The sequence below is a fragment of the Erinaceus europaeus genome, chromosome 13 (genome assembly GCF_950295315.1).
Source record: "Erinaceus europaeus chromosome 13, mEriEur2.1, whole genome shotgun sequence".
Classification (NCBI taxonomy): Eukaryota; Metazoa; Chordata; class Mammalia; order Eulipotyphla; family Erinaceidae; genus Erinaceus; species Erinaceus europaeus.
In genome coordinates, this window is record NC_080174.1 from 19,852,413 (window position 1) to 19,866,293 (window position 13,881).

Here is a 13,881-nt window from a genome sequence, read left to right on the forward strand (position 1 = left end):
CTTTAAACAGAAGTAGCAGGTTTATATGAAGCTGATTCATCGAAGGCTCCTAGCCACAGGGTTGCCTTGTGTCAATACTGTGAAATGATTCTGCACAAATTGGAGGTTAAAGTCCTGAAATAGACCTACTAGCTTTTTCTAAAATAGAGTCCCCGAATCTCATCTGCTTTATTCTTACCTTTAGGCTCCTGATTATTAAACAATTTGTTCTGCTTTATATCTTAAGGCTTTTTCAGCCATCAAACTGCTGATGCATCAAACTGCTGATGGTACCATGATGCCAGCCTGACTTCCCTGGGCACACGACTTCACCAACATGTATTGGTACCTCATCTCTCCAGAACCCTACCTCACTAGGGAAAGACAGAAACAGACTGAGAAAATGGATTGACCTGCCAATGCCCATGTCCAGTGGAGAAGCAATTACAGAAGCCATATCTTCTATCTTCTGCACCCCATAATGATCCTGGGTCTATGCTTCTAGAGGAATAGAGAATAGGAAAGCTTCCAATGGAGGGGATAGGAATGCTGGTGGTGGGAATTATGTGGAATTATACCTCTCTTATCCTATGGCCTTGTTGATCATTATCAAATCAATAATAAAAAAGAGTTCTCTTTCTTAGTATGATTTCTCAATATGATCCAAGTCCTAGAGTACTTTTTTTTTTTTTGCATTAGAAGATATAGCAAAAGGATTCGACTTCCGGAGGCGGAGCTACGAGCAGCAGATCGCTTTCTCTCCTCTCCTCTCCTCTCGTCTCCTCTCCTCTCCTCTCCTCTCCTCTCCCAGATCAACTAGGAATACCAGAGGAGACCACCCGGACCAAAACAGGACAGGACTAGAATGACCACAGGAACCCAGTAAATCACCCGTGAGTACAAACACGCGTGGCTGGTGACAGAGAGGAGAGAGGGGCCTAAGGAGAGATTAAGTGGCTGCTTAGTTCGACAGTTTGTCAGTGGAGACACCACCTCCAGTCTGCTCCACAACAAGGGGACAGCTGAAGGGAGGAGGAGGCTCCCCAGAGACTCACCAAGTACAACTCTGAGTCTCCATTGCTACTGCCCTCAGAGTCTGGAGCAGCAACAGGGAGGGACACCAGGGTACAGAGATCTGACCGGGAAACTCAGGAGAAGACCTATGCCTCTCGGTGGCATAGCTGAGGGGCTGTGAAAGTCTCTTTGCATAACCACTGGAGTATCTCTGCCACACCCTGCTTTATCTCTTGGTCAGGAGTCAGTGATTAAGCCAAGAAGCCTATTGATAGTTTAAAAGCCCTCAGGCTCCCATAGCCTACAGGGGAAAAAAAAAAAGGCTTTTACACCACTGAACTCCAACTCAGGGATTGAAAAAACTGTTAACTTATATAAAATGGTTAAAACAACAAGAAAAAATATTGGAGACTCGAACCAGGACAAGAGTCCAGCTAAAAGTCCTCCAGAGGGTGAAGCACAAAACAACGAGTTCAACATCCAAACATTAGCTAAGGAAATAATAACAGGAGTGAGTAAAGAATTTGAAAAAATTGTAATCAGAAATGCAGGAACAACAAATGAGAATATGGAAGAAAATTCTAATTATCTCATGGTTATTAGAGAGCTGAAAGCTGAAATCGCTGAGCTAAGAAGGCAACTAACTGAACAAGCTAAAACAGTATCAGAGCAGGGCAACAAAATAGATGAACTCCAGAAAGCAGTAGAGGGCAGAGAGAATAGAATCAATGAGGCTGAAGACAGAATTAGCAAGATTGAGGATGAATTAGAGACAACTAAAAAAGAAGTAAGAGATCTCAAAAAGAGATTAAGAGATGCTGAAAACAACAACAGAGTCCTATGGGATGACTTCAAAAGAAACAATATACGCATTATTGGCTTACCAGAGGAAGAAAGAGAAGGGGAGGAAGAAAGCATTCTCCAGGCCATAATAGCTGAAAATTTCTCTAGTCTAGACAACACCAAAGACATAAAGATTCAAGAAGCCCAGAGGGTCCCAAACAGAATTAACCCAGACCTAAAGACACCAAGACATGTCATACTTAGATTGGAAAGGAATAAGGATAAAGAAAGGATCCTCAAGGCTGCAAGAGAAAAACAAAGAGTCACCTACAAAGGAAAACCCATAAGATTAGCAGCAGACTTCTCCATACAAACACTACAGGCCAGAAGAGAATGGCAAGATATCTATCGAGTGCTCAATGAGAAAGGCTTTCAGCCAAGAATACTATATCCTGCTAGATTGTCATTCAGACTAGATGGAAGCATCAAAGCCTTCTCAGACAAGCAACAGTTGAAGGAAGCAACCATCACCAAGCCTGCCTTGAAAGAATTTCTGAAAGGTCTCCTATAAACAACCAGACCACCACAAATAGAACATATATCAAAACACTCTAAAACTCTACAAGAATGGCGTTAAAATATCTTCAATCTTTGATATCAATAAATGTCAATGGACTGAATTCACCTATTAAAAGACACAGAGTAGGAAGATGGATCAGAAAACACAACCCAACAATATGTTGTCTACAGGAAACTCACCTAACGCAACAAGACAAACACAGACTTAAAGTGAAAGGATGGAAAACTATCATTCAAGCCAATGGCCCACAAAAAAGGGCAGGAACAGCTATTCTCATATCTGACATGATAGACTTTAAAATAGATAAGATTAAAAAAGATAGGAATGGACACTACTTAATGCTCAGAGGATCAGTCAATCAAGAGGACTTAACAATTATTAATATCTATGCACCCAATGAGAAGCCATCTAAATACATCAAACTTCTACTGAAAGAGCTACAGCAATATATTAACAGTAACACAATCATAGTAGGGGACTTCAACACCCCACTATCTCAACTTGACAGATCATCCAGGCAGAAAATCAATAAAGACATAAGGGAGCTAAATGAAGAGATAGATAAACTAGAACTATTGGACATTTTCAGAGTCATTCATCCCAAGAAACTGGAATACACATTTTACTCAAATCCACATGGATCATTCTCAAGGATAGACCATATGTTAGGCCACAAAGACAGCATCAGCCTATTCAAGAGCACTGAAATCATCCCAAGCATCTTCTCAGACCACAGTGGAATTAAACTAACACTTAACAATCAACAAAAGATTAGAAACAGTGCCAAAATGTGGAAGCTCAACAGTACACTTCTTAACAACTTCTGGGTCAAAGAGGAAATCAAGGAAGAAATCAAAATGTTTCGAGAGTTCAATGAAAATGAAGACACAAGCTATCAAAATATTTGGGACACAGCTAAAGCAGTCCTAAGAGGGAAGTTCATAGCTATACAAGCACACATTAGGAAACAAGAAAAGGCACAAATAAACAGCCTGATTGCACATCTTAAAGACCTAGAAGAATAACAACAAAGGAATCCTAAAGCAACCAGAAGGACAGAAATTACTAAAGTTAAGGCAGAAATAAATAACATTGAGAATAGGAAAACCATACAAAAGATCAATGAAAGTAAATGTTGGTTCTTCGAAAGAGTAAACAAAATCGACAAACCTTTAGCCAGACTCACAAAACAAAAAAAGGAGAAGACCCAAATAAATTGGATAGTAAATGAAAGAGGAGAAATCACAACAGACACTGCAGAAATTCAACATATCATGCGAGGCTTCTATGAACAACTATATGCCACCAAGCTAGAGAACCTGGAAGAAATGAATGATTTCCTAGATACCTACCAACTTCCAAAACTAAGTAAAGAGGAAGTGGATAACATGAACAGGCCCATCACAGCTAATGAAATTGAAACAGTTATCAAAAATCTTCCCAAAAATAAAAGTCCTGGACCAGATGGTTTTACAAATGAATTCTACAAAACCTTCAAAGAAGAACTAATACCTCTACTTTTAAAAGTCTTCCAGAAGATTGAAGACACTGGAATACTCCCTGCCAGCTTCTATGAAGCCAAAATCACCTTGATACCAAAAGCAGACAGGGACACAACCAAAAAAGAAAACTACAGACCAATATCTCTAATGAACATAGATGCGAAAATATTGAACAAAATTCTAGCCAACCGGATACAGCAGTATATCAAAAAAATTGTTAATCATGACCAAGTGGGGTTTATCCCAGGCATGCAAGGTTGGTTTAATATATGTAAATCAATCAATGTGATCCACCACATCAACAAAAGCAAGACCAAAAACCACATGGTCATATCAATAGATGCAGAGAAAGCCTTTGACAAAATACAACATCCCTTTATGATCAAAACACTACAAAAAATAGGAATAGATGGAAAATTCCTGAAGATAGTGGAGTCTATATATAGCAAACCTACAGCCAACATCATACTCAATGGTGAAAAACTGGAAGCATTTCCACTCAGATCAGGTACTAGACAGGACTGCCCACTATCACCATTACTATTCAACATAGTGTTGGAAGTTCTTGCCATAGCAATCAGGCAGGAGCAAGGAATTAAGGGGATACAGATTGGAAGAGAAGAAGTCAAACTCTCCTTATTTGCAGATGACATGATAGTATACATCGAAAAACGTAAGGAATCTAGCAAGAAGCTTTTGGAAATCATCAGGCAATACAGTAATGTGTCAGGCTATAAAATTAACATTCAAAAGTCAGTGGCATTCCTCTATGCAAACACTAAGTTAGAAGAAATTGAAATCCATAAATCAGTTCCTTTTTCTATAGCAACAAAAACAATAAAATATCTAGGAATAAACCTAACCAAAGAAGTGAAAGACTTGTATACTGAAAATTATGAGTCACTACTCAAAGAAATTGAAAAAGACACAAAGAAGTGGAAAGATATTCCATGCTCATGGGTTGGAAGAATTAACATCATCAAAATGAATATATTACCCAGAGCCATCTACAAATTTAATGCTATCCCCATCAAGATCCCAAGCACATTTTTTAGGAGAATAGAACAAATGCTACAAATGTTTATCTGGAACCAGAAAAGACCTAGAATTGCCAAAACAATCTTGAGAAAAAAGAACAGAACCGGAGGCATCACACTGCCAGATCTCAAACTATATTATAGGGCCATTGTCATCAAAACTGCTTGGTACTGGAACATGAACAGACACACTGACCAGTGGAATAGAATTGAGAACCCAGAAATGAGGCCCCACACCTATGGACATCTAATCTTTGACAAAGGGGCCCAGACTACTACATGGGGAAAGCAGAGTCTCTTCAACAAATGGTGTTGGAAACAATGGGTTGAAACATGCAGAAGAATGAAGCTGAATCACTGTATTTCACCAAATACAAAAGTAAATTCCAAGTGGATCAAGGACTTGGATGTTAGACCAGAAACTATCAGATACTTAGAGGAAAATATTGGAAGAACTTTTTTCCGCATAAATTTTAAAGACATTTTCAATGAAACGAATCCAATTACAAGGAAGACTAAGGCAAGTATAAACCTATGGGACTACATCAAATTAAAAAGCTTCTTCACAGCAAAAGAAACCACTACCCAAATCAAGAGACCCCTCACAGAATGGGAGAAGATCTTTACATGCCATACATCAGATAAGAGTTTAATAACCAACATATATAAAGAGCTTACCAGACTCAACAACAAGACAACAAATAACCCCATCCAAAAATGGGGGGAGGAATTGGACAGAATATTCACCACAGAAGAGATCCAAAAGGTTGAGAAACACATGAAAAAATGCTCCAAGTCTCTGATTGTCAGAGAAATGCAAATCAAGACAACAATGAGATATCACTTCACTCCTGTGAGAATGTCACACATCAGAAAAGGTAACAGCAGCAAATGCTGGAGAGGATGTGGGGTCAAAGGAACCCTCCTGCACTGCTGGTGGGAATGTCAATTGGTCCAACCTCTGTGGAGAACAGTCTGGAGAACTCTCAGAAGGCTAGAAATGGACCTACCCTATGACCCTGCAATTCCCCTCCTGGGGATATATCCTAAGGAACCCAACACATCCATCCAAAAAGATCTGTGTACACATATGTTCTTGGCAGCACAATTTGTAATAGCCAAAACCTGGAAGCAACCCAGGTGTCCAACAACAGATGAGTGGCTGAGCAAGTTGTGGTATATATACACAATGGAATACTACTCAGCTGTAAAAAATGGTGACTTCACCGTTTTCAGCCGATCTTGGATGGACCTTGAAAAAATCATGTTGAGTGAAATAAGTCAGAAACAGAAGGATGAATATGGGATGATCTCACTCTCAGGCCGAAGTTGAAAAACAAGATTAGAAAAGAAAACACAAGTCGAACCTAAAATGGAATTGGAGTATTACACCAAAGTAAAAGACTCTGGGGTGGGTGGGTGGGTGGGGAGAATACAGGTCCATGAAAAATGATGAATGAAATAGTGGGGGTTGTATTGCTAAATGGGAATCTGGGGAATGTTATGCATGTAAAAAAAAAAAAAAAAGGAAGAAGAAGTAGAAACGCAAAGCAGAAATTGACTGAGTTTGGAGTATGGCACCAAAGTAAGAAAGCAGAAGTATACTAGAGTTTGCAGTGAGTACCTCCGTAATACTTCCTCTCCACTCTTCCAAGCTTTGGGTCCATGATTGCTCAACAATTTGTTTGGCTTTGTATGTTAACTCTCTTTTCAGTCACCAGGTTCCAGGTGTCATCAGGATGCCAGCCAGACTTCCCTGGATTGAAGACACCACCAATGTGTCCTGGAGCTCAGCTTCCCCAGAGACCCATCCTACTAGGGAAAGAGAGAGGCAGACTGGGAGTGTGGACCGACCAGTCAACGCCCATGTTCAGCGAGGAAGCAATTACAGAAGCCAGACCTTCTACCTTCTGCAACCCTCAATGACCCTGGGTCCATGCTCCCAGAGGGATAGAGAATGGGAAAGCTATCGGGGGAGGGGGTGGGATATGGAGATTGGGCGGTGGGAATTGTGTGGAGTTGTACCCCTCCTACCCTATGGTTTTGTTAATTAATCCTTTCTTAAATAAAAAAAAATAAAATAAAATAAAAAAAAAAAGAAGATATAGCAAAACAAAGGGAAGGGCTAATTCAAAACATTGCACCTACATTTTATCACTACAAAGAAAGCTGTTTTTTAAAAAATAAGATCTCTCAGTTCTAAGGAGACACTGGAATATTAACACGATATTTGGAATGAGGGATAATTTTTAATGTTAGTCTAGTGATGGAATCAAATATCTTAAATTGTTGATAGAAAGGAGGGCAGAAATTAACCTATGTATAAATAATTTTCTCTCTCTACTTTCATATCCTTGTTATTGTTTGTTAGTTGAATATATAAAACCTTTCCTAATAGAAATTTTATTTATTTATTATTTATTTATTTCCATCAGGGTTATCTTTGGGGTTTGTTGCCTGTAGGACAAGAGGAGAAAAGACACGCATCATCAGTCTTGCTTTACCACTCATCTAACTGGGGGTTGGGCTTGACCCTGATTCTTCACACATGGTCATATGCATGCTTTTCTGGGTTTGCCACCACCCAGGCCATAAAAACTTATTTGTATGGAATCTACCAATATGTTACTGGGCTGTAAAACTCCTTGATTTAGGGGATCTGGCTGTGTCACAAGCAGTGAAGCAAGTCTGCATGTGTCTCTCTTTCTATCTTGCCCTCTTTTCCCAATTTCTCTCTGTCCTATCCAGTGAAATGAAAAAAAAAAAAAATGGTCATGGGAGCAGTGGATTCATAGAGCCTTGGCAGCCTCATCATAAACCTTAAGGCAAATAAATAAATAGATCTCCTTGATTTATTGTAAATTTAGTAATGTTTTGCAATAAGAGTTTGTTATACTGATACAGCAGTTACTTCAAGAAAATATGTTCTGTTTTATGAGAGAGAGAGAGAGGGCAAAAGAGAGAGAGAAAATGAGAGAGAGAGAGAAAAGGGAAAATCCATTTCTACCCTTCCATTTAGCAATCATATTCCTATAGATTATGCTAAAGATAAAGAGGGATTAAAAAAAAGAAAAGGAGGTATTTATATACCTATAATTACATGGGAGTGTTTTTATGATTCTTTATATTGATTGAAATAACAGAAATAACTTAAATATTCAATAATTGGAGATGAGCTATTTTCTCTATGTAACAATTACGTGGATCATAAGAATGTATTCTATTAGTAGTTATGACTGCACTTAATATATACTAAGTACTGCTTACTGGACTTTAATATGTATTTCAAGATTTATTGCTTATAACAAACTTTAAAGTAATAGCTTTAGGAATTCCATAAAACACCTGAAAGTAATTAAAAAAAAAAAAAACACCTGAAAGTTCCAAATCTAGTAAGTTATTGAATTTGGATTCAGACTTAGATGTGACTACAACGTTTAAGTCCATTTAAATTTATGAATATTTAATTATTTAATTAAAGAAATGCACATGGTTATTTGTTAAGGGAAAATATAGTAAGTTCTACATATAGTTTTATTATACTTGTAAAAAATGTTTAAATACATAGTGAAAGAAGTTATAAGGATATTAGCAAACTGATAATAGTTACTTCTGGATGACAGAACTACCAATAATTTCATTGCTATTAGGTTTTCACTGTCTTCAAAAGTTTATCTAGTGAGCTTGTGATGCACTTTGTTATTAGAAAAGCAAGATCTTGGGGCTGGGTGGTGGTGCACATGTTACAATATGCAAGGACCCAGGTGCAAACCCCCTATCCCCACCTACAGGAGGAAAACTTCACAAGTGGTGGAGCAATGGAGCAGGTGTTTCTCTGTCTCTCTCCCTCTCTCTACCTCCCCCTTCCGCATGATTTCTGGGTGTCTCTATCCAATAAATAAATAAAGATAAAAAAAATTAAAAAGCAAGATCTTTTTTGACTAGTTTCTCTGCTCAGAAAATGTTAATTTGCAATCCTAAAATTATCTAGAATAATGTACTATTTGCATATATAGTGCAGCATCCTTCATAATATAATTTGCTACAATTTAGATGTTCCACTATAACGCAATGTGTTTCTGATACATTGTTCATCAGTTCAACAGAGAAATAACAAAATAAAGTGATTTATATGGGGGTATAGACTACAGTGGGAACTGTTTATTGAATAATGTATGAAATAAAATAGAATGTAAAATATTTTCTGTCTATTACATCTCAATAATGTAAATTCTGTGTGCAAGGTGAAAAATCTATATCACACAGAATAATAATTAAATTTACTGTTGTGCAGTGGGGCTAGAAATGATGCAAATATTTTCCATAATGTTCTATTGCTGGGTAAATAATTCAAACATAAAAGAATATTCATAATTTTGTGAACAACTGGATATATAAAAAGTTCTTTGTACATCTGTATTTACTCTAATTTTATTTCCCTCCTTTTAAATCCTCTTATTGGGGTGGGTAATAGTTTACAGTGCAGTTGTTGACACACTGGTATAGTTTTTCATCCCCACCCATGATACATGTCTGCAGAACCCTCTCATCTCCATAGACTTGGAGCCTGTGTCCTCTTTGCCCCTCTTCCTGCTCACTCTTTCCCACTGCCCTTTGTTTTGGTGCAATATACCAGACCCAGTCCATGTTTCACCTTAGAGCTATCTCAGAGGAATCATGTTAAGTGAACGACTGCCACCTCTCCAGATTCAAAGGAGGTCTCGAAACTTTACATCAGGCTCAACCTGATGCTGTTGACTGGCTATGGAAGAAGGGCAAACGCTAGAAGAAGAAGAAGCCAAAAGGAAAAGGAAAAGGATACAGGATCATTTTACTTACTAGGAAAGAAAAAGGGACAATGATGAAATGAAATGCTGGGTCTATTTTATTGGCACATGAAAGACATTTTTTTTCCCCAAGGGCAGGGGTATTAAAATTTTAGCCCCACCTCCCTTCAATTTTTGGCATCATCAGAAGATAACATGACTATAAAGGCAGACTATCCTCGGGTTTTTTCCTCCTCAACACACGCCAAAGTTATACCTACAGAATGCTGCCATCTTAAATTAGAAAGCAGCCTGAGTAAAAGTTCCTCAGACAGGAACTTTTTTGCTGCCTTGACAAATGCCATCGACTCAGTCCCTGAGGTCATGGGAAATGACAGGATATGCAAAGTGAATAGAAAATGCTCCCCTAGCACTCTCTCACCCCTGGTTTGCTGAGTAAGATGATTAGTGCAGAAAGCCAGCCAGTGGCTTCAAGCTGTGCACTTCCACAAAAGCAACCACCTCTCTACTGCCTGGAAATTCATGCGCAATCTCAGCATGTAACTTGCCTCTGGATTATTGGAATGAAAGCTGGCAGCTTGCCCTGTTTTATTTCAGAGGTAACAAACAGAAGGAGCAAAATGTCAAACTGCCTGTTTCTGTACCAAGTGACATGCTGCTCTCCTTCCCTCCTCCTGTATGAGCTGCTTCCTATACAAAGGTTGTCACTGCTAGATAAAAATGCGTTATTCCATTTACTCAGTTGGGTGCCAGAAACAGTGAGTTTAGCTACAAAAAGTCAGTGTCAGCCATCACTGCAAAATTTAGTGTGTGTGTGTGTGTGTGTTTTAACGTTTTGACATGCTATTGATATTTTTTCATGAATTGTAATTTTGTTGTAGAAGTCCAGACTTAGAAGATGATCTGACAGGTGAGGGACTGATTTTGATGACTCATGGGATCTCCTAGAGAACTAAAGGCATGGAGATACTGCTGAACTGTGACTGCTTATTTGAACATGGAAATCCACAAGTTCAAAATAATGTTAGTAGTAAAGATGCTACCCAAGTGATCATGACTTTCAACTTAGAATGACTGATCTGGCAATGTGCTTTTTAAAAATAGTTTCAGAGACCACTCTTAGCACTGGACACATCCTGACAATTTGTACTCTAGAATAATCAAAGATGTCCAGGTGGTAGTGCACCCGGTTGAGTGCACCTGTTACAGTGAGCAAAGACTAGGGTTCATGTGCCCAGGCCCCACCTGTAGGAGGTGGCGAAGCAGGGCTGTAGATATCTCCCTGTTTCTCGCCTTCTCTGTCTCCCCTTCCTTCTTTGTGTCTATCCAAACAAACGAGTAAAGAGAAATAATCAAAAGAGGGATGTGTAGCAGTTGCACAGAGATTTTGGGTACAAAGAGATCAGGGTCAAACTATGGCAGCACCGGTGGTCAGAGTGGAACAGTGCTCTGGTCAGGAAAAAAAAAATAGTTCAGGTGCTTGAGAAAGCTGGCAAAGTTTATGAATGGTGTGAGTTTATGTGAACTGGTGGGAGGATAGGCACTGTGTAAAAATGGAATGGGAGAAGGCAGTGCAGAAGAATAGAAAGAATTAATTCCAGGCAATATTACTTTTAATTGAGTAGCCTATTTCTGCCAACTTCTGGTTACAACTCAATTTTATTGAACTTATTTTAAATTTTTGGTATTTTACAACATATGTAGTTCTAACTGATGCCAAACTCCAAGATTTTATAACAGGAAGTTTAGCCATATGTTCAAAGAGATCGTGATTTCTTTTCTTAACAAGGTGCACTCTGTTAGAGAATGGCACACAATTAAATCATATATTTATCTTAACACACTAGATTATTAAGAGAAAGATTGCAGGTATACACTCAGCTGGTCTCTGTGTCAGGAGAACAGCTGTTAAACTTTGGCTCACATTTCCTCACACATAATGTGAGAGGAGTAGGGTCAGTTTAATTTAGATTAGCAAACATCTACTGAATGTAAAAATGAAGTGGACTTTCCCATTCAATTTTGAGTGCCAAGAATTTAAATTTCCTTCCTATGGTTGAAACACCTGAGAAAAAAAAACAGTAAGATTTAATTTTTTTTTTTTTCAGACTCCCTTGCAGTTAGCACTAACTTATCACTGAGGCTCTGCTAATCCATGTGTCTGCTCAAAAACTTTAGGTCAAAATCCAGTGATGTGTAGAATCAGGGCTGGTGCAGAATACATACTGGCTGTGAATAGCAGAGAGAGTAACACCAAAAGATATATTGCCTACATACAGTAGTGGTTACAGTTTTCATGTTTGTGCCCTCTGTCAGTTTTGTCAAGAAAATAAAGCCCTGGATTTATTGCCGATTGGAAGTAGTCTCTTTCCTGCATTATTTCTGTCCATCTGTAGCTGGTTGTTTGGCCCCTAAGAGCGATAATGATGTCTGTAATGTCTAGAAAAGTCAGAACTCTATGTAATTGTACTAAATTGAAACTGGAGAACACTTAGAAGTGGTCCTTAGAAATTTAGAGAAAAATTAAATCCTCTTCAGCAAACAATTCTTCTTCTCCTCCTTCTCTTCTCCTTCCTCCTCCTCCTCCTCCTGCTCCTCCTCCTCCTGCTCCTCCTCCTCCTCTTCTTCTTCTTCTCCTTCTCCTCCTCCTCCTCCTCCTCCACCTCCTCCTCCTCCTCCTCCTCCTCCTCCTCCTCCTCCTCCTTTTTCTTTCCTGGCATCAGCCAAGGCAGTTAGCTCTCTCACCAGTGATTGCTGTGGGCATCTGAAGACCATCATGAGAACAGACATAATCTGCCTTAGCAAACAGTTCTTTTTCTTTTGGGAAAGTGCTCTTGCTTTGGTGCTAGTTTGAGGGAGAGACCAAAGTCCCTTGTGCTTCATTGAGTGATTGTATAGCAAAAGCTGACCATCATTTGTGTCCTTTGTGATAAAAATGGGTGGATCTGGAGGGGATTATGCTAAGCAAAGTAAGACAACAACTACTAGATGATTTCACTAATACGTGGAATCTAGAGATTAGATTTAAAATAAAAGCAAGTAAACTATTTCTAAGACTTGTGAAAACACTGATGGTTATCTGTGGGAAGTGGAAGGGTGGGCATACAGAATTTTGGTGGTGGGTTTGGTGTGGAACTATATATTGTAGTCTTACAATTTTGTCACATACTATAAGTAACAAAAAATTTAAAAAATGTTATATATTAGAGCATGCCTTATTGGGTGAAACAGAAATGTGAACTTAGGTCTGAACAGGGCTTGAAAGTATATATAAGATACACAGGTGATTGGCAGCCCATAATAGTCACAGAGTCAGATTAATGTGACTCAATGAGCTCTGGTAGATACTGGAGTTCGCTAGATAAGATGATCTGCCTGACACTAGCAGGATGAAGCCAGAATGTAGGAACTCAAACTTTACACGTTTCAGAAGACGAGCTAATTTGAGGTATGCATTTATCTCAATTCACAGAATATTATAATGAGTTTGGCTGATAGGAACTTAGAAATACAGTTGAAAGAAAAGAATGAAAAAGTTAGAGACGAGTTACTAAGAATGAGCTCAGAGTATAAGATTGCATCTCATACAAAATCCTAACAAAAGGGGGTCTAGAGGTAGCACATCGGGTTCAGCACACATGGTGTGAAGTCCAAGGACCAGCGTAAAGATCCTGGTTCAAGCCCCTGGCTCCCCACCTGCAGGGGAGTCACTTCACAAGTGGTGAAGCAGGTCTTCAGGTGTCTGTCTTTCTCTACCCCCTCTCTGTGTTCCTATCCTCTCTCGATTTCTCTTTGTCCTATCCAAAAACAACAATAGCAGTAACAACAACAATAAATAAGGGCAACAAAAGGGGGAAAAAAAAACAGCCTCCAGGACCCACAAAGACAGCATCAACAAATTCAGGAGCATTGAAATCATCCCAATGGTAATAGCAAAATTCTTTCTTCTTTTATATTAGGCAATGTTTTCATTGTTCCTTTATATATGAATTATAACTTGGATGGTAAAATATGTGTGGCTAGTAGTGATTGTGTTTTGAAATGTTGACTATTTCTATCTTGGCTTCCAGAATTCCTGCATAAAAGTCTGACAAGAGTCTGACTGTGCTTCATAGATAAGTCATTTTCTTTTTACGAGAAGATTGCAAAAATTTTCTTTAGTCCTTGATGATTAATAGTTTTACAGTCATGTATCATGG

At 38.6% G+C, this 13,881-nt stretch overlaps 1 non-coding gene across 1 annotated transcript; it reads right to left on the reverse strand.

Annotated features, from left to right (window-relative positions):
- Positions 1–12,392: 12,392 nt before the first annotated feature.
- On the reverse strand, positions 12,393–12,480 carry LOC132532557 (small nucleolar RNA SNORD35). Its single transcript, XR_009544497.1, has one exon. It is a non-coding gene; the product is annotated as a small nucleolar RNA SNORD35 (small nucleolar RNA).
- Between the last annotated feature and the right edge of the window lie 1,401 nt (positions 12,481–13,881).